We start from the raw sequence: 23,681 nt of genomic DNA, 5'->3' as shown, positions 1-23,681 counted from the left end.
ATATCAATTTGTAAGTTATTATGCTAAATTTTTGTATCGACTTATAATATATTATGTGATATATATATATATATATATATATATATATATATATATATATATATATATATATTGATTTGTAACAAATTATGTGTTTGCTAGCGTCAATTTGTAAGATATTTGTATTACAATATTGAAACATGTGCGTGTGGTATTTATATTGTTGGGCGATTACGGTGACAATTTGCGTATTTAAATCGTTGTTCATTTAGCGATTAAATTTGAAATTGCTTCACAACGTCATAACAATCATTAAATCATTGTCACATGAATCGCTATCGTCAACACACATATACGATAAGTCATTTATTTTATTACCAAAGTAAATAACAACTCGATGCATAGTATAGTACGATACAACTAACGATCATGACAAATAACATGAAGAAAGATGTGCATGTAAAATTAATTTTGCATGGTTGACAAGAAGAAATCCTCTTGCCTCATAAGTGTGCGTAGTTTTCATTCTCCTCCTTTTTTTTTTCCTTCTCTTCGTCATGCTTCTTCTTCTTCCTCTTCATTTTAGTTCTTTCTCATTTTTCTTCGTTTGCTTTTCATCTTCAATATCTGATGGATCAGGCTCCGCATAATAAATATCCACCAATTTGTTCATGTCTTTTTCATTCTCAATGTTCATTATATTTTGGTACTTTACATAACCTTCATATATATCAGATTGGCGGATGATTTCTCCAAGAGTCATCTCCTCCAACGGCGAAGGCTTTATTGTCTTACGAATTATAGTCATTGCTAACCTGCACAACACACAAATTTAATCGCATCATTATATGTTACACCCCCCCCCCCCAAAAAGTATATATTATTATAAATTATCACATTTGTTAAACAATTACTAACATTACAAGTCGTCGCAATATTTGGCTTTATAAGTACACATCGTAGTACGATTTAGCAAAATTAAGTACAAATTAAGGTAACTTCATAATTACACATCGCTATAAATAGCGAAATCAAGTACAAATCGATTTATTAATGTTTGGCCTTCATAAGAACAAATCGTGCTAACTATTTTTCAACGTCCAAAAGGTGGATATATACAAATCGATTTATTTCAACATGAAAATAGGTGTTATTTAGCATAAATAGTACAACCAGTTGTAAGATTTAGCATTCAGATTTACAAATCGATTTGTTTACATAACGAAACCTTAAATGAAACTCATCGAAACACCATGAGTTTTGCTAATCCGATAGTGGAGGAGAAGCACCTAGAAGGTAGATGCAGCCGATGGTGGCAACGGTTCTCCGACTACGCTTCGACGATAGTAGACGACGAAAAGGGGTGCTTCAACGATAGCAGACGATGCCAAAGGGGTGCTCCGGTGGCAGCAGACGATGTCAAAGGGTGATCCCGCAGCAGCAGACGACGTCAAAGGGAGCTCCTGTTACAGCAGATGGTGCATCGTCAAAGGGTGAGCCAGAACGTTTAAGGTGAAATATTGCGAGGAGCTCCTGTTAAAGTATAGGAGTTTACTCCTTATGGATAAAATGATGATAATTTTAACCCTTTCTGATGGGAAAACATTTTTGTCATTTACTCGAAACATCGTTTCATGGTGTTATTGACGGAAAAGGGTAATTAAGTCTTTGCAAACAAATCGGACTCCGATGCTAAGTGATGCCGATACACATGGAGAAACGAGCTCCACGTGCTTACATACATGGCACTCATTCAGACTCGAGAACACGCACCTGCATGTTTCGGGGGGGGGGGGGACATATAACCTGCTTCGCACCTCACCCGGTCTCCGTTAATGAAATTATTAATATATCTTTATATATTAAAAAATCTTTATATATACACATATATTCTTAACCCTAAACCCTTTCTCTCCTTATTTTATTCTTAATGCTCTTAAAATATGCATAAAGTTAGTTTGAGATGGGATGAGGACAACTATTTTATTCCCCTTTAGTTTGAGACAGAGATGAAAGAGGGATGAAAAGCAAAATTTTGAGATGAGACGAGGGTGGAGACCTTGTCCCGGCCCAATTCCATTGAATATACATCATCAAAAACATAAAAGTTTAATTTCAAAAACAATTCCTGACTATGAAACTTCCTCCCCAAAAACTAATACCTGATTTATTCACAAGTATCTCCACGACTAGCGGGAATTCCAGGTTCAATTCTTAGGATGTATCTCCATGAACACCCACTTCCCCTCTTAAGCAGTGATGACGATAGATTTCTCCTAAGCAAAGGTAAAGAACTCACTTTTTTTTGAAGAATTTGAAATTTATAAATTTTGTTTTATCTTTCACTTTTTAAAGATGTGAACAACGAATTTTCACCGATTGGGTTTACCTTTACAGCTGTTTGGATAAGAATCCCAGGTTGGGTGCGGACAGAGTTAGACCAGCCACAGTAAAGTCTGTGTACTGTCTAAGCCCATAGGCTTCAATTCCCATGGGCTCATCAAAAAGATCACGCCTTCTTGGATATAAGCTTTGCCAGTCCCACTGTCAACTGGGGTCATGTCCATGTTCCAGTCGCAACAACTGTTGGGTTTGGAACAATGTTTGTCAGTATCTGTGCGTATACTGTTTTGTATCGGCTGATACATATTGTATCGAACAAAAATCGATAGGCTTCAATCTTGAATGACTATTTTTAATAAATATAAAAATACTTAAAATTATTTTTATTATTATAGTGACAAAAGATTAAAACTCGGTTTTTTTTTGGGCAGTAAAAAAAAAAAAACTCACGAGATTTTTTTTTTTAATTTTGCATTTTTAGGCAAAATATCGGCAATAAAAAATAATTAATTAAAAATTATTTTTTATAAGAAAATATAAATAAACAAATTTAAAAATGAAAACTGCACTATTTTTTCTCGATAAATAGCTGTTCAAAACATAAATATCATGTTTAAATCATGATATTCATGTTTTGCTGAAAATCATGATATTTTGAAAATCTTGTGGAAAAATTACCGTTTTAAACTTTCAAGTAATTTCTCATGATATTATCAAAAGATTTTCATAAATCTCTCAATATTTGTCACTACCATCCAGCCTCTTCGCACGCACAGGTCAGCCCACAGTTTGGAAAAAACTAGTTGACAGTTGACAAGATTAGCATGAACTTGGTGCATGTACCATGTGATGACCACAACCAACAAAGGGTGGCAAAAATCTGACCCGCCAACCCGCTTCTTAGTCGGATTAAGGTTTGGCTTAAACGGGTCAACCCGCCTGACCTGTTTATTTAACGGGTCATGTTCGTGTTCATGTTAGGGGTATACCAACCCGTTTGATCCGTTTAATAAATGGGTTAGGCAGGCGGGTCAACCCGTTTACACGAACCTGTCAACCCGCAACCCGTTTATATATATATATATTAACTTATCTAACCCTAACTCCTGTTTGACCAATAGTCCGAACCAAATCAAATCGTAAACAAAAATGTCTATGTTATCGGGTTGACTCGTTTAATAAACGGGTCACCATGTCATGTAATCGTGTCGTGTCAACCCGACCTATTTATTAAACGGGTTAACAGTGTCGTGTCGGGTTACCCAATTAATAAATGGGTCATGTTCGTGTTTGCCACATCCAACCCGTTTAATGAACGGGTCGTGTTCGTGTTGAGGTATTCTGACCCATCAACCCGTCGACCTGACCCGATTGCCACCCCTACAACCAACTTATCAGAGTCAGATCATGTCCAATTGGATCTGATGAACCATGCCAATTAAAACTTGGTTTGACTTGGAATCCGGCCTTCCTAATTGACTAATCGTGGTCGTCGGGCCAGACCCACTGATTGGCTGGACGGTGGCCTAGTTTTGCTTGACTCAGGATCCATTTCAGAGTTTATGGGTCTTTCAAGACTCCATTAAGCTGGTCCGTGTTTGGACTCAGATCCATTTTACCTGGTTCCACCTAATAGTAATCCGAAATTGGTACCACCGAGGATGAATCTATAAGCCTGTTGGGTGGAGTCTGCATGATATGAATGCAGTTGGGCCTGGATCCAGTTTGTTTATTCAGTTATACATATAAAATTTGCGATATATAGTTCTTACCCATAAGAAATGTAGGGTCTGGATCCATACATGAAATGAATTGGTCTAATCTGGTAGAAAAAAATTTGCTTCGAATCCAAAAAGATCAAATTAGATAAGTCAGGATCCCATCTAAATACACATTTGATCTTATTTTGTATGTAGTTGGTAGCTTATAGGAATATATCCGTGTCAAGTTGGATCAGATCCAATACACGGGCAATCCTGCTTGTTGGATCGGATCATACCTCCATGGTCCAAGGACTGCCTCTATGATATGTCCAACCAAAGTCGCTTCCAGTTTTGGTGCAAATGGATTGGATTGGTTTTGGAATTTTGAATTGAATCTGACACTATGAATAAAAATTCGATTTGCAAATAGGATTTGGTTGCGAGTGTGGATAGATTCTCCCTATCAGATCTATGTTCAAATCTGGATCAAACCCCAATCTGTTTTCACACTTTTACATGTTAAATTTCAACCTTTCTTATTGGATCCAGAATTATCATTTACAATTAGAATCTTGATTCAACTCTACGCTATCGGATAAGGTTCGCATCCAGATTCGGACCAGGATTGCCCCTGATTTTCGAATTCGGACCCCGGTCCGGAACTACTATAATGCGACCCTATCCGACCCGTCCAAACTCGAGGGGTGGCCCATTTTCCGCGTGGGAAAGGCGGTTCTCACGTCTCTCGCTGACGTGTCATATTCTTCAAAACTATTCTAGGTTCGTCAGCAGGTCCACCTTGCCAACCACTTACCTCCTCAGGAAAGTAAAACCAAATCTAGCCGTACGTTGTGTTGCCAACCGCTTCATCAGGACCGTAGATTCATGACCTCTCTGCTTATAAATACCCCAACCCTCGCTCCTTTCCCTGACTTCTCGTCCTCCAGTGTGGGGTTAGGGCGAGTTTGTTCCCGTGTGTTATGTCTGCCGTGCGTTTTTTGGGTTTCTTGCTCTGGATTTAGGGTCTTCCTTCCTTCTTCCACCATGTAGGGTTCGGTTTTCATTCTTTGGCTTTTCCTGATTTCTCTATCCAAGAGGAGAGCGAAGCAAAGGGCCAGATCGGATCGCTATCAGTAAGCGTTTATTCGTTTGATTCGAGTTATTTAGGGTGAGGACTCTTCTCTGCTGTTTGCGGTCTGTTTTTGCGGCAAATTGTGTTGTAGGTTTCGATTTTATTTGATATAAGATGATTTTGAGTTGTCGATCTGTAGCCAGTATGATAATAGGACGAGAATTTGATGCTGATTATCTGGAATAGAGAAGCAAGGGTTCTGAGGTTACGGGAGGTTGAATGCAAATCTTGTGCTCGTCTTTCTGATCTTGCTTTAAAGGATTCGTGGTAGAGAAGGCATCCTTCTGTTGGTTAGTCATCTGCTGGCATGCCGCTCTTCTGCATATGATTGATGAGTTGAGATTTATGGATTAGATGAGTGATTATGAATACGATAGTAGAAGCAAGCAGGTAAAGTTTTAGTGTCGGTTTTGGGGCAATTGGTGTAACCTTGCCCTTTCCCTTCACCGTGATGCATAGCTGTTTGCTTATCAAGTTTGGATGATTTCTCTCCCTGTCTTGGTCTAGGTTTATGCTGACCGCAGACTTTACTTCGTGATTAGCTGTGCGGTGTTATTATGGGTTTAAAAAACGAGTTTTACTGGACTTGCCCTCTTTTAGTAGGACTAGTATACATCTCATGTTGGTTCTGGTTCTGTTGTTGAATCTAGGGCTTGCTGCCATGGTCGGAGCAAAAGCATTTGGATGTGCGGCAGTGTGTTCTCTGCTATGAAGAGGGTTATCCGTTTTGTAATGGAGGTTTATTATTATTTTTTTCAATGGTGGGTATCATTGCGAGGTTGATATTCGGCACTTGTTTTGTTGATGTAGTGCGGATTCTCTTTATGGATGTGGTCAAGATCAAATTTAATCTTTTCTTATCCATCGATAGATTGATTATGAAAAGGGAAGGCTACTTCACTTGGTCAACACTGTTATCGTAGTGCATGAACTATTCTTCTTCTGCCTGTATATATGATCCATCGAATTAAGAATATTCTTCTTCTGGTCGCTCCTCCTTCAGGTATTGATATTCAAAAGTCATTGCAGGGGACAGGAAATGCGTACCTTTGGTGCTTAGGCTGGGTGACAACCAATCTACAAAAAAACATTTTTGTAGTTGTATTTGCGGGGTAGACATGATCATCTGCTCTTTTTTATTGCTATTTTATTGGCCTCGTCTTTGCAACTCTTTTTTTCTTTGGGTCTTTTCCCCTACAGAAGAGGGTGTTGATGCTCCGGATTTACTGCAGGAGATTATTTGCTGCAAGCAATACGAGACCAAGAAACACAACTTGGAGTCGTGTTTGTAAGATGTTTTTAATTGGAATAGTCCGTTCTGTTGTAGTCGTTATCTTATCCTCCCATCTTTACTTCTTTGGACTATTTTATTTGGATTATTCTAGACCACTATCTTATTGTGATTGCTTGGTAGTGCAAGCATCGACTGTCATATTATGAACTTTTTTTTCTGTTTGGATGGCAAATGCGCGTGGCCATTGGAGTTGCTGTTGGCCATAGATAGGCTGCTATATGAGGCTTTTGTGGTGGTTCGTGGTTGGTAGGTTGGAACCTCTGTTGGTTGTATCGTTCTTAAACTCTTATAGGGGAATGTCAGAGTATTTAATTGGCCATCAGTGAATAATTTGGGGGTGATGCCTTGTCTGTTTTGTCCTTTATGTATCAGGTAAGTTATGCAGCAAGGTGCTAGGGTGGTGGAGCATACTGCGATTTATGTGGATGTGTAGATAAGAATCTTGCAGCATTTTATTAGGGTTTTCCCATCTTTATTGCTGCCTGATTAGATTGTGCCTTTTGTTAGTTTTTTTCCTTGTAATTTTAATTTTTCTCTTTTGAATCTTTGTTATTCAATGATGGTTATATCCAATTTCTGTCTCGTAGTGAATTTTGGGCATTTTAATTGGTATTGCGGATTGTTGGAACATATGGGTGGAGCTGAGATCAAGGTGGCAGAGGAATCTTGGCACCATTGGCAGAAGAGGATTATAAGTTCATTTGTTATTTGTTATGGTTTTGTTTGTTTGGGAGAGTCTGTGATTTAGTTGTTGGTTTTGTGAACAGGCAAACGGGTAGGATTATTGCTGGTGGCTTGAAGCAAAGACCTAACTTTATCGTGAATTGTATTTTTAGTTTTTGTTTTTCAATATTATCTTTCTTCTTCCGGATCAGATGCTTTGATGTTGATTCATCCCATGTTTGCTGTCTGGATCTGTAGGGTCAGATTGTTGGTTTTGTTAATGAGCTGTGTTCGTGGGCGTGGTTCCAACATCAGCAGACTCCATTTGGTTATTTGATTAGATTGCTGTCTGATTAGATTGTGCCTTTTGTTAGTTTTTTTCTTTGGAATTTTAGTTTTTCTCTTTGAATCTTTGTTTTTCAATGATGGTTATATCCAATTTCTGCCTCGTAGTGAATTTTGGGCATTTTAATTCGTATTGCGGATTGTTGGAACATATGGGGGGAGCTGAGATCAAAGTGGCAGAGGAGTCTTGGCACCATTGGCAGAAGAGGATTATAAGTTCATTTGTTATTTGTTATGGTTTTGTTTGCTTGGGAGAGTCAATGATTTAGTTGTTGGTTTTGTGAACAGGCAAACGGGTAGGATTATTGCTGGTGGCTTGAAGCAAAGACCTAGCTTTATCGTGAATTGTATTTTTAGTTTTTATTTTTCAATGTTATCTTTTTTCCTCCCTGCTCTTCTTCTTTTCTTCCGGATCGGATGCTTTGATGTTGATTAATCCCATGTTTGCTGTCTGGATCAGTACGGTCAGATTGTTGGTTTTGTTAATGAGCTGTGTTCGTGGGTGTGGTTCCAACATCAGCAGACTCCATTTGGTTATTTGATTAGATTGCTGTCTGATTAGATTGTGCCTTTTGTTAGTTTTTTCTTTGGAATTTTAGTTTTTCTCTTTGAATCTTTGTTTTTCAATGATGGTTATATCCAATTCCTGCCTCGTTGTGAATTTTGGGCATTTTAATTCGTATTGCTGATTGTTGGAACATATGGGGGGAGCTGAGATCAAAGTGGCAGAGGAGTCTTGGCACCATTGGCAGAAGAGGATTATAAGTTCATTTGTTATTTGTTATGGTTTTGTTTTTTTGGGAGAGTCTGTGATTTAGTTGTTGGTTTTGTGAACAGGCAAACGGGTAGGATTATTGCTGGTGGCTTGAAGCAAAGACCTAACTTTATCGTGAATTGTATTTTTAGTTTTTAGTTTTCAATATTATCTTTCTTCCTCCCTGCTCTTCTTCTTTTCTTCCGGATCGGATGCTTTGATGTTGATTAATCCCATGTTTGCTGTCTGGATCTGTAGGGTCAGATTGTTGGTTTTGTTAATGAGCTGTGTTCGTGGGCGTGGTTCCAACATCAGCAGACTCCATTTGGTTGTTTGATTATATTGCTGTCTGATTAGATTGTGCCTTTTGTTAGTTTTTTTCCTTGGAATTTTTATTTTTCTCTTTGAATCTCTGTTATTCAATGATGGTTATATCCAATTTCTGCCTGGTAGTGAATTTTGGGCATTTTAATTCGTATTGCGGATTGTTGGGACATATGGGGGGGAGCTGAGAGCAAAGTGGCAGAGGAGTCTTGGCACCATTGGCCGAAGAGGATTATAAGTTCATTTGTTATTTGTTATGGTTTTGTTTGTTTGGGCGAGTTGGTGATTTAGTTGTTGGTTTTTTGAACAGGCAAACGGGTAGGATTATTGCTGGTGGCTTGCGGCAAAGAGCTAACTTTATCCTGAATTGTTTTTTTAGTTTTTATTTTTCAATATTATCTTTCTTCCTCCCTGCTCTTCTTCTTTTCTTCCAGATCTGATGCTTTGATGTTGATTCATCCCATGTTTGCTGTCTGGATCTGTAGGGTCAGATTGTTGGTTTTGTTAATGAGCTGTGTTCGTGGGCGTGGTTCCAACATCAGCAGACTCCATTTGGTTATTTGATTAGATTGCTGTCTGATTAGATTGTGCCTTTTGTTAGTTTTTTCCCTTGGAATTTTAGTTTTTCTCTTTGAATCTTTGTTATTCAATGATGGTTATATCCAATTTCTGCCTCGTAGTGAATTTTGGGCATTTTAATTTGTATTGCGGATTGTTGGAACATATGGGGGGAGCTGAGAGCAAAGTGGCAGAGGAGTCTTGGCACCATTGGCAGAAGAGGATTATAAGTTCATTTGTTATTTGTTATGGTTTTGTTTGTTTGGGAGAGTCGGTGATTTAGTTGTTGGTTTTGTGAACAGGCAAACGGGTAGGATTATTGCTGGTGGCTTGAAGCAAAGACCTAACTTTACCGTGAATTGTATTTTTAGTTTTCTATTTTTCAATATTATCTTTCTTCCTCCCTGCTCTTCTTCTTTTCTTCCGGATCGGATGCTTTGTTGTTGATTCATCCTATGTTTTCTGTCTGGATCTGTAGGGTCAGATTGTTGGTTTTGTTTATTGAGCTGTGTTCGTGGGCGTGGTTCCAACATCAGCAGACTCCATTTGGTTATTTGATTAGATTGCTGTCTGATTAGATTGTGCCTTTTGTTAGTTTTTTTTCCTTGGAATTGTAGTTTTTCTCTTTGAATCTTTGTTATTCAATGATGGTTATATCCAATTTCTGCCTCGTAGTGAATTTTGGGCATTTTAATTCGTATTGCGGATTGTTGGAACATATGGGGGGAGCTGAAATCAAAGTGGCAGAGGAGTATTGGCACCTTTGGCAGAAGAGGATTATAAGTTCATTTGTTATTTGTTATGGTTTTGTTTGTTTGGGAGAGTCTGTGATTTAGTTGTTGGTTTTGTGAACAGGCAAACGGGTAGGATTATTGCTGGTGGCTTGAAGCAAAGACCTAACTTTATCGTGAATTGTATTTTTAGTTTTCAATATTATCTTTCTTCCTCCCTGCTCTTCTTCTTTTCTTCCAGATCGGATGCTTTGATGTTGATTCATCCCATGTTTGCTGTCTGGATCTGTAGGGTCAGATTGGTGGTTTTGTTAATGAGCTGTGTTCGTGGGCGTGGTTCCAACATCAGCAGACTCCATTTGGTTATTTGATTAGATTGCTGTCTGATTAGATTGTGCCTTTTGTTAGTTTTTTTCCTTGGAATTTTTATTTTTCTCTTTGAATCTTTGTTATTCAATGATGGTTATATCCAATTTCTGCCTCGTAGTGAATTTTGGGCATTTTAATTCGTATTGCGGATTGTTGGAACATATGGGGGGAGCTGAGAGCAAAGTGGCAGAGGAGTCTTGTCACCATTGGCTGAAGAGGATTATAAGTTCATTTGTTATTTGTTATGGTTTTGTTTGTTTGGGCGAGTCAGTGATTTAGTTGTTGGTTTTGTGAACAGGCAAACGGGTAGGATTATTGCTGGTGGCTTGCCGGCAAAGAGCTAACTTTATCGTGAATTGTATTTTTAGTTTTTATTTTTCATTATTATCTTTCTTCCTCCCTGCTCTTCTTCTTTTCTTCCGGATCGGATGCTTTGATGTTCATTCATCCCATGTTTGCTGTCTGGATCTGTAGGGTCAGATTGTTGGTTTTGTTAATGAGCTGTGCTCGTGGTTGTGGTTCCAACATCAGCAGACTCCATTTGGTTATTTGATTAGATTGCTGTCTGATTAGATTGTGCCTTTTGTTAGTTTTTTCCCTTGGAATTTTAGTTTCTCTTTGAATCTTTGTTATTCAATGATATGGTTATATCCAATTTCTGCCCCGTAGTGAATTTTGGGCATTTTAATTTGTATTGCGGATTGTTGGAACATATGGGGGGAGCTGAGAGCAAAGTGGCAGAGGAGTCTTGGCACCATTGGCAGAAGAGGATTATAAGTTCATTTGTTATTTGTTATGGTTTTGTTTGTTTGGGAGAGTCGGTGATTTAGTTGTTGGTTTTGTCAACAGGCAAACGGGTAGGATTATTGCTGGTGGCTTGAAGCAAAGACCTAACTTTACCGTGAATTGTATTTTTAGTTTTTATTTTTCAATATTATCTTTCTTCCTCCCTGCTCTTCTTCTTTTCTTCCGGATCGGATGCTTTGTTGTTGATTCATCCTATGTTTTCTGTCTGGATCTGTAGGGTCAGATTGTTGGTTTTGTTAATGAGCTGTGTTCGTGGGCGTGGTTCCAACATCAGCAGACTCCATTTGGTTATTTGATTAGATTGCTGTCTGATTAGATTGTGCCTTTTGTTAGTTTTTTTTCCTTGGAATTGTAGTTTTTCTCTTTGAATCTTTGTTATTCAATGATGGTTATATCCAATTTCTGCCTCGTAGTGAATTTTGGGCATTTTAATTCGTATTGCGGATTGTTGGAACATATGGAGGGAGCTGAGAGCAAAGTGGCAGAGGAGTCTTGGCACCATTGGCAGAAGAGGATTATAAGTTCATTTGTTATTTGTTATGGTTTTGTTTGTTTGGGAGAGTCGGTGATGTAGTTGTTTGTTTTGTGAACAGGCAAACGGGTAGGATTATTGCTGGTGGCTTGAAGCAAAGATCTAACTTTATCGTGAATTGTATTTTTAGTTTTTATTTTTCGTTATTATCTTTCTTCCTCCCTGCTCTTCTTCTTTTCTTCCGGATCGGATGCTTTGATGTTGATTCATCCCATGTTTGCTGTCTGGATCTATAGGGTCAGATTGTTGGTTTTGTTAATTAGCTGTGTTCGTGGGCGTGGTTCCAACATCAGCAGACTCCATTTGGTTATTTGATTAGATTGCTGTCTGATTAGATTGTGCCTTTTGTTAGTTTTTTCCCTTGGAATTTTAGTTTTTCTCTTTGGATCTTTGTTATTCAATGATGGTTATATCCAATTTCTGCCTCGTAGTGAATTTTGGACATTTTAATTCGTATTGCGGATTGTTGGAACGTATGGGGGGAGCTGAGAGCAAAGTGGCAGAGGAGTCTTGGCACCATTGGCAGAAGAGGATTATAAGTTCATTTGGTATTTGTTATGGTTTTGTTTGTTTGGGAGAGTCAATGATTTAGTTGTTGGTTTTGTGAACAGGCAAACGGGTAGGATTATTGCTGGTGGCTTGAAGCAAAGACCTAACTTTATCGTGAATTGTATTTTTAGTTTTTATTTTTCAATATTATCTTTCTTCCTCCCTGCTCTTCTTCTTTTCTTCTGGATCGGATGCTTTGATGTTGATTCATCCCATGTTTGCTGTCTGGATCTGTAGGGTCAGATTGTTGGTTTTGTTAATGATCTGTGTTTGCGGGCGTGGTTCCAACATCAGCAGACTCCATTTGGTTATTTGATTAGATTGCTGTCTGATTAGATTGTGCCTTTTGTTATTTTTTTCCTTGGAATTTTAGTTTTTCTCTTTGAATCTTTGTTATTCAATGATGGTTATATCCAATTTCTGCCTCGTAGTGAATTTTGGGCATTTTAATTCGTATTGCGGATTGTTGGAACATATGGGGGGAGCTGAGATCAAAGTGGCAGAGGAGTCTTGGCACCATTGGCAGAAGAGGATTATAAGTTCATTTGTTATTTGTTATGGTTTTGTTTGGGAGAGTCTGTGATTTAGTTGTTGGTTTTGTGAACAGGCAAACAGGTAGGATTATTGCTGGTGGCTTAAATCTAAGACCTAACTTTATCATGAATTGTATTTTTAGTTTTTATTTTTCAATATTATCTTTCTTCCTCCCTGCTCTTCTTCTTTTCTTCCGGATCGGATGCGTTGATGTTGATTCATCCCATGTTTGCTGTCTGGATCTGTAGGGTCAGATTGTTGGTTTGTTTAATGAGCTGTGTTCGTGGACGTGGTTCCAACATCAGCAGACTCCATTTGGTTATTTGAATTGTATTTTTTAATGGTTTTTAGAATATGTGGCTATTGTGGTTTATTCTGCTGAGTATCAACTTTTATTTCCATGCAGTTGGATAATAAATTATATTTGGTTGGTCATGGAATTGGAGGTGTGTATTGATGGTATTCAGTTAATGGATGGCTGCATTTATTTATTTTGTTAAATTTTGAGAATTTCTTAATGTCTACTCCACTGACTATTTGTTTTGGTGATTTGTTAATTCTGTCACTTGCACCTACTTTTAGGGCAATTGGATGTATTGGTGCTCGAATCATCCTTTAAAGCTTCCTGGCTGTAAGGTTGAGAGTCTTTTGACCCTCGTCATGTAGCAAGTTGGTTCCTTATTCTGCTTTTGTAAATTGCAAGCTTTTCTTTTAAATCAGGAACAATGTTCTTATAAAGAGATGTCACTGGGCATGCATAAGCTGCAAAAATCTTTTGTAAGATGGTCTTCGGCTCTATTGTTTTGTTTACTTCTCTTTTTCCTCTTCTTTCTTCTTCCAGGTCTACAATCTTATTTTTGTTTTCAAGGAATTATTCTTTTTGGTACTCTTGATGTGTTGCTTTTTAGGCATCTTTTGTTCTTGCTATCGGGGACTTTTTGTTGGTGGTGTGTGATGCCTACTGTCTGCTATAATCTTTTCCAGCGTTTTGGTTTCTTTGCTAGGACGTCCTCCTTCCCAATTTTTCTCATGTTGCTGTTGTTTACAGTGCGATTTTCCCTTCATCACTGGATACAATGAAATGGGGACAACATTGTTCTGTAAGTGATTAGCTGAGTGGGTCTGTCCAGAACATTTTGGTTCAATTTTGTTTTCCATTTGTTGCTGTTAAGCTGCTGCTGCTTAAGTACCTGATTACCTGTTGTTCGTCTACTTTTTCTGTTTGTGCTAACTGGAAAATTTTAATTGTGCTAGGGTGTGACTCATCTGGTGTTTGTGTCAATTTCTTCTTATTCCCTTCAAAACTTTGAAGGGTCATTCTGGTGGCTGTGGTGTTGGGTGGAAAATGATGGGATCTGTGCTATTGTTATAGTAGATCTTAATGATGGGCATTATATATAACTTCACGAGCTTCTAGATATCTATGTAAAGCATTTGTTGTACTTGTTGCTTGTACGGACTCACTGTTGTAATATAAAAGTGGTAATGTTGTGGTATAGAAGAAGTGCAAATAAAACTGTGGAGCATGGAAGTTTTTTGTGGTTTACAATCTCTCTCTCTCAGGAGTTTCTTTCTACCGTTTCTCCTCTAAATACTGGAAAAGTGACTTGCTATAAATCTTTTGTTCATTATCAATCTATTTGGTTGTCAAATTTATTTTCTTGCTTTCGAATGTCTGTTCCTGTTAACATCATGTTCCCTGGTTAGTCTGCAGCACTACTGCGCCTTTTTTGTTGCTTCTTTGCAGACTTCATGCCATCTTGTTGATTCATTTTTCATAATCTTTGTCTTCCTATTTCAAGGCTTCAATGTGGGTTTGCTTGTGTACTTGGGTGATTCATTTTTTCTGTGTAGTCGTCTTTAAGGAGTTTCTTTAGAGCACGTCTGGAAGCAGGTAAATAACAGGAAAAGTTATAGTATGAATGAAAAATTAAAACTTCCCATCTATTCGAAACAAGAGAATTTCTGAAAGGAAGTTTTTCTAAAAACTTTTGATAGGGGTTGAGGAATTTTTCCTATCAAAATTTTTCTTTTTGCATTATGGCAGTCTTGCCCTCAAAGTATCTCTCTGTCAGCTGCCACTCCATTGCCTTCATTTTCATCTCTCTCTCTCTCTCTCTCCATTTGGCTGCTTGGTGCTGCCCATCTTAGGTTCTGCAGTTCCATGTATGAAAATTGCAATTGTATCTTCTTTGATGGGTCCCTCTTCTCCTTGAACTGCTCCAACTCAATCAATAATGAATTATAGGTTGAGCTTATGGAGACCATCATTGAATCTTTGCTGCCATTCACTATGGATGGATGGGACTTCTGAGCATGTTGCTGCTCTCCAATTAGGATGATGGAAAAGGAATGGGTTGCTGCCCACCAATGGCTTGTGTATATGTTTCAGGAAACATTTTGAGTTTTGACAAGTGGGTACACAATATTATCACATTTATCATATTTTTTTAACTTCATTCTCTCAGCTCTCATTTGACACAAATGAGAGAATTTTTTCATATGAGAACTTCTCATGTGTACAATTTTCTTTTCCTATGAGAATGTTTCTCACTTCTAAACATGCCTTGGTGTAGATAGGTGTTTTGTCTTGATGCGGTTGCTTTGGTGATCCAATATAGGTAAGCTCAGCCACCTTTGCAAGTGAAAGTGGTGCAGATTTGGTTCTGTTTTACTACATTACATGCATTGTGGGTGATCTGTGCTGTCCTGAAGATTTTTCCGTTGGTCTCTTATATGTGCCTTTCTGTGGTTTCTTTATTGATACTGTTGGGAGTACATTGCTCTTGCAATCATGGCTTTGTAGGTCATGTATCAGTCGTTAGTTTTTTATACTGGAAAGCCATTCGGTTTTGTGGGGACTTCATGCTGCTGGGAAGCCTTTGGGGTTTGTATTATTGCAGTGTAAGTTGGTGATTCACGAGTTCATTTTGTGCTGTTCAGGAGTGTTCCCAGCTTCCATGATTAGGCAGGGCCACATTTTTCCTGTGAATTTTTGGCTTAAATCATGCAATGCATGCCTAGGATTTTGGATGCCTAGAGTTTGCCTTAGGAACAATTTTCTTCCTTTATTTTTGTTGTTTTGGTCCCAAGCCCGGATAAAGGAGGGTTGCGGTAGGCCAGTGTCGGTCAACATAAAAACTTAAGTCACACCCTATGAATATGAATTAATATGAGAATTTCGTTGGGGCGTTCCCTACTGAGCGACGCCCTGTACTCTATAGGCCCGGAGGCAGTGATAAATGGGCAAGGGTTGCTAGGTCTCCCATAAGCTATGCGTCACACCGGCGCCCGGGTGTGGTGTCAAATAGGCAAGGGTTTTCTCTGTTGGATGGGTGAGGGTAAAGAAGATAGTTCAAGACTATAAAATTAGTAGATGTTATGTGTAGGAGAAAGATTGATATTTCATGTCTACAGGAGACCAAATGGGTAGGTGAGAAAGAAAAATTGATAGAACCTTGGGGATATAAGATTTGGTATAGAGGAATAAATAGGAATAGGAATAGGAATGAATTAGGGATTGTTATTAGTCGTGAGTTTATAGATAATGTAGTTGAGGTCCGTAAAAAGGGTGATAAGATTTTACTTGTTAAATTAGTATTAGGTACGGATATTATTAATATTATTAGTGTTTATGCACATCAAGTAGGTTTAGATGATTCCATTAAGCGCAAATTTTGAGAAGATTTGGATTAAGTAGTACAAGGGATATTTTATGGAGAAAAGCTTTTCATCGGCGGTGACCCTAATGCATGTAGGCATTAGTAGGGATGGATTTGAGAGTATCCATGAAGGTTATGGTATAGGAGAAAAAAACGAAAGTGGAGAAAGGATTTTAGATTTTGGGTTGCCTATGATATGATCTTAGCTAACACTTGGTTTAGGAAGAGGAAGTCTCACCTAGTAACATTTAAAAGTGGCGTTAATACGATTCAGATAGATTTTTTCTACTTATAAAGAGAGATAGGGATTGTTGCATCGATTGTAAGGTTATACCGGGAGAAAGTGTAGCTACACAACATAGAGTCTTAATTTTAGATCTTAGATTTAGAAAATGCCACAAAAGAGATAGACATAAGATAGAGCCTAGAATTAAGTGGGGGGTACTGAAAGGAGCTAAACAAGGAATGTTTGTAGAGCAGGTAGTTAAGAAAGTTGATTGGTGTCTCGAGGAGGATTCAGAATCAACGTGGAATAAAATAGCGGGTTGCATGAGAAAGGTGACTAAGGAGGTATTGGGTGAGTCTAAAGGCGGTGCACCGTTAGGTAAAGATACATCATGGTGGAACGAGGATGTCAAATTAGCTATTAAGGTTAAAATAGAGTGTTATAGAAATCGAAGTAAGAGTTGTGATAATGAGAATTTGGAGAAGTATATGATAGCAAAGAGGAAAACTAAAAAAATAGTTCAAAATGAGGGATAAGGTATATAAGGAGGTTTATGACAAGTTGGATACCACAGAGGGCGAGAAGGATATTTATAGGCTTGCAATGATGAGAGATAGGAAATCGAGAGATTTGGGTACGGTTAGATGTATCAAAGATGAAACACAAAGGGTTTTAGTCAAAGATGAGTAGATTAAGCAGATGAAAAGATTATTTTGATAAGCTATTTAATGTAAGTCATGCTCAGGATCTTTGAGACTTTTCCATTCCTTTTCATGAAAGGATATGAATGCTTTGAACTTCACCGACGACATGACATTGGATAGAAAAGATTGGAGGACAAGGATTCATGTGGAAGACCCATAATGATTTTCTTATTTGGTTCATATCGCCGACCCCAATTATTTTGGGATGAAGGCGTAGTTGTTGTATTTTTGTTGTGGTAGTTACATTTTATTGGGCATCTTTCCGTCTTCTATTGGGTCTTTTCATTTATATTACTACATGTAGCGTGAGGTTAGAGTTCTAGGTTTTGCTTTCTGCATATGGTCGCTCAATTTGGTGTCTTGGCAAGTGTTGGCTTTGACGAACTGTGAAGTCCAGAGACCTGCATGGTTAGTTGGTGTGCTTTCTTGTAAATGTTGCGCAATTAACTGAAAACATTCTCCTGTTTTGCATCTAATCTGGAGATTAGAAGGAATGGGTGCCTGTTGTAGGTATCTGATGGCTTGTCTGCAATCTTTCTTGAATGGTTGCTTTGTAACTACTGCAGTTTCTTGTTAGGCTCTGATCTTGTCTATTGCTTCATTTGCCATTCCTGTCAATAGTAGTTGTCTCATGTGGGCGTCGGTGGAAGTTGTGTGCTTTTTGATGGGGCACTTGTCTCTTTTCTGTGGACCGAATTTTTCAGGAGCTAATTTTGGGACTCTTGGTTGAGTATGGGGACATGACTATATATATTATTAAATCACATAAATACAAAATAAAATGAATATAATCTAAATATATATGTTATATCTAAAATATATATTATATATACTGAAAATATAATTATAAATTATAAATTATAAATTGAATATAAACCTGTATGTATGGAGGGTAAAATGGTGTGTCCGGTTGACTGTGTCGTGGGCAAAATGGAGTTTCTAATGCATCTTGCTCTAGATCATAGCCTACGGGTCTTAAGTGACCCTATTTATGTCTCTCTTCCAATCACATGCATCCTGCTGTAGTTCATATCATGCTAGTTTTTATGTGACCTCTGTTCGTTGGGCATATAGATGTTGCACCTATTCTTCTAAACGTTTGTACCTTAACGTGGTTTGTCTTTTTGTGATAATCTTATTGGTCTACTTTTTTTTAAGCGGTTTCAATTGTTAATCATCTTCATGGTTGATTGTCAGGTTTTGTTTGTTGTCTTTTTTATTGGAATTGTCCCAACTTTTTTGGTGATATATCGTGATTAATTTTCAAAAGGGGAAAGATTCTGTGTAAGAGATCTATTGCTTCTGCTCTCTTTTTATCCACTTCTGGCCTTACTGGATTGCTTATAGCAGTTTAATGTGTAGAGCCTCGTTGAGATTCTTTCATATGGGACATTATCATTCTGCTGGCCTTGGTTGATTATGTGATCTACTGCAAACAAAGAAAGACTTTCAACCTGCATCATGATATGGTATACATTCAGAATGCTGTCAGAGAGGTGATTGGAATGGAAGAGCCATCATGAGATTAGATCTGCTCTGTGCGTCTTCATTGGTCCAATAGATACCTGTCATCAACCTTTGGACTTCTTATTGTGTTCCATTCTTTTGTAGCTTTTTTTCCGTGTGAAACTTCACCTAGCTGAAGTCCTCTTCTGATGAAGTGCCAGATGACTTTGGTGAGTTGCTTGTTAGGTTATATTCTCTATTGGTCTTTCTTTGATTTGGACTATATCAGTGCTGCTGCTCTTGTTCTTATGTGTTGGTTTCCCGTGGGTTTTGTTAAAGATATTTTTGACATAAGGGTTGGGTTGATTTTTTTTTTAAAAATCATAAACATATGTAACAATGATTTATTGCACAAAATATAACCATGAAATTACATGTGAAACATTTGTCTCCATGAGCTGCATAAGTCTTCCGTACCAAGTTTTTAAAAATATGACATTAATTATTTTCTTCTTCCCCTCTTTCCGCAGTCACATCATTTACATGAGATCATCATTTATGTCCTGAGTTCTTTCTGCGTTTATCCTAGAGTTCTTTCTGCGAATATCCATTGAATGTCCTATTTCATTTAGAATGTATGCTTCTTTTTGAATCCATGCATTCAATACATCAAATTTATCCAAACTAATGGGATCTAGTTGCCCTTTGTGCCTCTTTGATAACTTTTTTAGTTGCTCAAAAAGATTACGTGAAAAAATTAAAATTAGTTGTGTTTTTTCTTGCTATTTTTTTAAATAAACACATGAAAATAATAAATTAACTTTATAATTTTTTTTACCTTTGCTACACGTAAGTTGCATCGAATGTAGACGAGGTCACTGAGTCTTTTATGCTTCAATCTATTTCTTCGTTTTGTATTTATTTGCTTAAAAACACTCCAATTTCTCTCGCACCTATTTTTTGACTAAAGATGTGAATGACAGCTTTCAAGTTTGGAACATCACTTTCAAACTTGATTCACCACGTCATAGAAAAACTATAAAATGTAAGACTAACAAATACAATCATACAAAACATTATAATTAAATAACTATATGAAATTGAAATAAACAAAGTAAATTTTTTCAACGCATCGTGGTATGGTTTCGCACTGTCGTAGGTCTCCTCGTATTATACAATGCATTATCATAAATTTTTATATCTTTTTGAATTTGATCTTGAATGCCATAATTAGGATTCAACATTTCAATGTGTATCTTACATGTAAGATTTAAATAATATGTTGCATAGTGGTATGGTTTTGCACTGTACGTTGGTCCCTTTGTATCGGACAATGTCATAATTGGGATTATCTTAAATGTAAGATTTAAATAATATGTTGCTTCTTCAGCATGAAGTTGCCTATTCCACTTATGATTAATGATATTATATATAGGGATGCACCACTAGTGTGCTTTATCTCAGTGTCCTTAACCACGAGTTTTATGTAATAAGAAACATATAGGGTTTAAAAAAAATGACCCATAATTTTTAGCTAATTTTTTATTTGTTGTCTATAATTTGCTGCATTATTTTTTAGGCCAAAATATCTGTTGTTTTGGATGCATCCGACAAATCAATTGCCTTCAAAAATATAGTTTCTTTTGGGGGCATTATACGAAATTTATAAGGTCCTTTGGCTTTTTGTCTGTCCATTCATTTGTCATGATGATACACACTCAATTTCTCTCCATGAGTGTCTCAACTCATCATGTTTTAAATGTTGGTGTCATGGCATTACCCCATGGGTAGTTCTTGGATTGAAAAAACTCCAAATAGATCTTCTTGTACCTCTTATTCTTTTTTCTCTTTTTTTTTTTTATGCTTGTGACACTACTACTACTAGTAGTATCAGCCACACATTTTCCCTTCATTGCAAAACTTCCTACTTATCTTAGGGGTTGTAGGATCTCATCTTCATCCTCCCAAGGTTGTGCATGCACCATTTTTGCCTCTCTTTTTCTAGTCTTTTTTTCTTTATACCAATAATTGTTGATATTGTCATTTCATGACATTCATTAAATTTCTTGACGTGCAGGCTGCAACATTGAGATGTGTCATGGCTAAATGATGCTTCTATCGAGAGATACCACTCGGAAAAGTAGTATGACGCAAATAATAGAAAAAGCATTTGATACACTATTCTCAATCAATTTTCACTCATGACTTGAGTACCCTATTGCCATGCCACACTATGATTTCAATTACTTTTCACTCATTGAGTATCTTATTGCCATGCGATGCCCTTTCCCAAAAAAACTCAATAAGAAGCAAATAATAATTTTTTTACCTTCATTTGAATAGAAAAATAGTGAAAATGTGAGTTCTCTTCTTTATGCATGAATTAACCCCCAAATCACTTTCACGAGTTTTAGGGTGCTTGGATACCTCTCTAGAGTATTGATAAGGTCTCTCACACACCGGTGCTGATAGAAATTTCTTTGAACTCTTTCAAGGGCACATTGGAGAACGGAGAACCCAATTGTTGTACTCTAGTTTCACCTGCCTATAATCTTGCTTCGTCGACTTACACTTCTGTTGTGCCTCCCTAGGAATCCTATAATGGTTGGATTAAGGATTGAATGTTTAAATTATGTCTTGTAATTTATTATATAGCGTTATGGTATGTTTTATTTTTGTATAATGTGGTTATGTAAATAAAATAAATTATGAATATATATTATGTTTGTCAATACAAGAATTTATGTTAATTCTTTCAATCTAGGAAAAATGGCAAAATCATGGGAAAAACAGAGGGATTTTGTATTGGATGCCCTTGGTACGTTAGCGAGAAATGCATAAACCCAATATTCATAGCTACAAAATGTCTTATATGAGAAATTTTTGAAGATAACCATTTGACCTTTTATGGAAAGGCTGATAAGGAAGCAACAAAGTCTTGGATCCACGAAATTGAACATATATTCGTTGTCCTAACGACATGACATTTTACAGATTCTTTCGACTCAAGGGTGATAAGGGAAAGTGGTGGGAGATCACTTTTGAAATTTAGTTTGAGAGCTTTGACATTCCTTGTGAGGAATTTAAAAATGTTTTTACAAGACCTATTTTCCTATCTTTGCCAAAGAGAAATTGATGTTGAAATTCGTAGGTCTCTCTATAGGGAACATGACTTATAGATTACACTACCAAATTTAGGCATTTAAAAAGATAATGTCCAAATGTCTTTACGTACATGTGCACAAAAGTATGTTCAAGGTTTAAGGGGTATACTCTAGGTCTGGGTCCTTACAAGAGGGCAAAAGAGGACTCTACCTTTGAGGATGACTTTCATAGAATCAAAGAGGTTCAAACACATTCAATATTTGAACAAGGATCATACTAGAAGAGGCCTTTTCCTCCCTTTAAACAAGGGAAAAGTGCCGATGAACAAGAGGCCATGCCCCTTCTATGGAGGATTTTGTTTTAATCAACCTGTCGTAAGAACATAGGCTGTGTCAAAAATATCACCCTAGACGCTTTTGCCCTCGTGACACTGGTGCTTGTATCTTTTGCAACGAGTTGGGGCATTACATCAAGAATTGCCCAAAATTGGCGGCACAACCTCAAACTCTACCTCTAAAACAATCGTTACTGGCGTGACCTCCACAACGATTGTACTCTCAGTTGAATCTACATCAGAGGCGGAATATTGGTCAAGTTAGCCGAGTTTATGCCGCCATGACAAATGAAGCAGGCTTGAGTCATAGGGTCATCGAATGTATAATCTCTATAGCTGATCACTCTGCTCGAGTATTATTTGAATCGGGTGCTTTTCATTCTTTTGTGTCGATTTTTGTAAAACTTTTTAATATGCCAACAAAAGAATTGAATATGGGTCTTTAAGTAGTTAATACTTTGGGAACAAGGAAGGTCCGTGTTAACTACCTTCCTAGTATATAGAGGTGTCTATTGAAGGGCACATTTTTAGCAAATCTTACTATACTAGAATTGATAGACTATGATCATTTTGGGATAGATTGGTTGCATGAGAACTTTGTCAATCTAGAGGGTCACGAAAGAAAGGTATTGTTAGAGCAACCTAACTACTCGACTATTGAGTTCAATTTTGTATTTCATTTTGAAAAGAAATGAATGATCTTTTCTCTAAAGGTGAAGAAATTTTGTTTCTCTTACTAATATTATATATTTTAAAATAATTATGAAACAAACATTGAAAATATGATAGTACAAAAATTCAAGCACGTTTTTTTTGGAGAATTATCGGGTCTACCATTTACGAGGGAGATAAATGTTTCTATTGATTTAATACCTGAAACTGCCCTAGTTTCGAGGGCACCATATCGATTGGTTCCAGGCGAATTGGCTAAGCTAAATAAGCAATTAGAAGGATTGATGAATAAATGACCCAGTTTGTCATCATGGGGGGTACCTACCTGTCTCATTTGTAAAAAAAAAGATGATTCACTCTAACTTTGTGTTGATTACCACATGTTGAATAAAGAATAAATATCCTCTACCTATAATTGAGAACTTTTTGATCAAATAAGGTAGACTTAAAATCAAGCTGTTATCATATGCACATCAAGGCTGATGATGTTCAGAAGACGATCTTCAGGATCAGATATGACCATTATGAGTTCTTAGTAATGCCATTTGGACTCAGGAATGCATCAACAACCTTCATGGATCGTATGAATCACATTTTCAGAAAATTCTTGGAATTAGACAAAGGGCTTTTCGGTATATTTTATAGGTCTTGAATTTTTGGGTTTTCAAAAAATCCATACCATGACTTTTTGGAAAACCATTTCTCAAAAATTTGGGAGACATAGTTTTCAAAGTGTTCACACAAAGAAATGAAAGGACGAGGTGATTTTCCCCTTGAGCTCACACCTAGTAGGACCCCTTACATATGAATGTCAACCAAGGGGGGTGACCCACCCCCTTCCTTGTAAACATGCCTCCCCCTTCTCTCTCTAACAAATTCTCCTCTCCTCATGCCCCTTTCTCCCTTCTCTATCTC

The 23,681-nt window shown here is 37.2% G+C and overlaps 1 long non-coding RNA gene across 10 annotated transcripts; it reads left to right on the top strand.

Moving 5' to 3' along the window:
* The first annotated feature begins 5,041 nt into the window (after positions 1-5,041).
* Positions 5,042-23,476, top strand: LOC149843492 (uncharacterized). 10 transcript variants are annotated; one of them, XR_016430894.1, is made up of 4 exons: positions 5,047-5,158; positions 5,301-5,547; positions 5,808-13,717; positions 13,872-17,004. It is a non-coding gene; the product is annotated as an uncharacterized LOC149843492 (long non-coding RNA). The 10 variants fall into 10 exon arrangements; XR_016430893.1 differs by having other exon boundaries at positions 5,055-5,193; XR_016430895.1 differs by having other exon boundaries at positions 5,074-5,193; positions 5,297-5,547.
* Positions 23,477-23,681: the final 205 nt, after the last annotated feature.

The sequence above is a fragment of the Nuphar pumila genome, chromosome 3 (assembly GCF_984573655.1).
Source record: "Nuphar pumila chromosome 3, dmNupPumi1.hap1.1, whole genome shotgun sequence".
NCBI classification, from domain to species: domain Eukaryota; kingdom Viridiplantae; phylum Streptophyta; class Magnoliopsida; order Nymphaeales; family Nymphaeaceae; genus Nuphar; species Nuphar pumila.
This window is presented reverse-complemented; position numbering and strand designations above follow the sequence as displayed.